Here is a 2,143-nt window from a genome sequence, read left to right as displayed (position 1 = left end):
GGTGTACCAGACGGCCTGGGCACACCTCTCACCCAGGACTTAGGGAGCCATTGAATGGATATTGGAACAAATTAACATTTTTAAACCTACTAATGTATTTATCAATCACACTGTATCCAAATTGACTGGTGGATTAGCTGTTTGAATTGAAAGAGTTCTAAAGAGATGAGGGACCACCCCTCTTGGTTGCCAGGACTGAGGACTTCCTAGGATGTGGAACTGCCAGGAAACTGGGAGAGTCCCCCACAAAATGGGATGGTGGCCATCCTACTAAAGAGCCTCTTATTTTCCTACTGTTCATGCCAACAAAGGGAGACCAGATGAAAAGAGTTGAGACAGCACAACCACTTTTAAAGCAGCGACTCTCAAATGTTAGCCTGAATCAGAATCACCTGAAGGGCTCACTTGAGCAGGTTCCTGGGCCCACTGCCAGAGTTTCTATTTCAAGAGGCTGAGTAAGACCTGAGAACTTGCATTCTAACAAGTCCCCAGGCGATCCTGCTGCTGGTGCTGGTCAGGGACTGCATTTAAGAGCCCCTGCTCTAAAACACTGGAGTCTTAGCTACACATTGGAATCATCTGAAGACTTTTCAAATCTACAGGCAGGTCTCAGAGATAGTGCGGGCTCGGTTCCAGACCAACTCAATAAAGCGAGTATCACAATAGAGTAAGTCGTAATCTCTTTGCTGGTCTTACCTAAAATTTGTAAGAACTGTGATACCTGTAGAGTGCAAAGTGAAGCACAACAAAACGAAGTATGCATGTATTGGGTCTCATCCCCAAGTGTTCTAATTTAATTGCTATGGGGATTTTTAAAGCTCCCTAGGTGATTCTAATCTCCACTGCTCTAAAAGGCTCTGCTACCCAGAAGTGCTCCAACCTGAACTCATTTCCTGAAAGTCATTCATTTGACATTCAACACATATATGTCGAGTAACCACACGCTGAGCCAGACGCCGGGTGGCTAAAATATATATGATCCCTCTTTCAAGCAGCTTACAACTTAAGGGGAAACAGCATAAATGAGTAAACAAAAATAGTGTAGAATTAAAAATCATGACAAGAGCCCTGGAGAGGAAGAGCAGGGAGTGGTGTAAGAGAGAGTAAGTGCAGGCAAGGGGAGAGTAGTCATCGAAGATGTCTCAGAGATGATGTTTAAGCTGAAATGAAAAATCAGGAGCCAGCCATGCTGAGTATGGGGAGAGGACTGTGAGTGCCAGTCACATGGGGTCAAGGTGGCTGGCCTTGCATCTCCTTTGTTCCCTGCGTGGGCTAATTCACCAGATATTAAGTTACATACATCAGTTTAACACCTCCACCTTTTCTCTGTGTGGACTTGGGCTGGAGGCTGTTCTAATGAGAAGCCAGCTTTACAGTTCCGTGCTAGATGAGCTTGAAGTTCCAGGGCTGCCAGCCAAGTAGGGAAGTCCAAAGCCAGGCCCCGTGACCCAGGGACTCGGAAGTCCCAGGTGCATGGCCATCTGCAGTGGTCCTTTGCATATGTGGGGACTTAAAAAACTATTGCCCAGATGGAAGGTTGGATTAAATGGTTCTGGCAGGTAACCAGAGACCTGAGGTGGAGGGCAGCAGCCAGGACAATCTGTGGAAAAGCCTGTCTTGAGTAAGCAGGTGCTGACTCCCTTAGGGCAAGAGAAGGGGACTCTCAATTGAAGCATCTGTAAACTCTTTGGCCTTGGAAAATAATCGCAGAATATAGTTGAGCAGAATGTAAATCCTTCTGAAGAGTGAATTAACATGACTCATGCAGTCTTTCATGGCCAAGAACTTCCACCTTGTTCTAAACTGCATGTGGCAGAAAGAGAGAAGGGCACGCCTTGCCTCACGGTTTCATAGTCAGAGAAACAGCGCCTCAGAGTGGGAAGGGGGAGAGGGGGACTGCCTCCGGCTTGGACATGGTATGGGATGCCCAGGCTCTTGTTCATGTCCTCTCCTAGTTCCCAGCACACTGCTTCCCTTGGAGATAGCTCTGTGAGGAAGGACTTTGTGACAGGGGTGCAGCTTAAACACCTTGTCTTGGCCTTGAGGGAGGCAGGATTGGAGTGAGATGAATGAGGATGGGCCTGGTAAATGGGTCTCAATCATGTACTCAATAAACACTTACTGAGGGCTCTGTGATATATTT

This window comes from Pteropus alecto, unplaced genomic scaffold (genome assembly GCF_000325575.1).
Source record: "Pteropus alecto unplaced genomic scaffold, ASM32557v1 scaffold359, whole genome shotgun sequence".
Taxonomy (NCBI): domain Eukaryota; kingdom Metazoa; phylum Chordata; class Mammalia; order Chiroptera; family Pteropodidae; genus Pteropus; species Pteropus alecto.
This window is presented reverse-complemented; position numbering follows the sequence as displayed.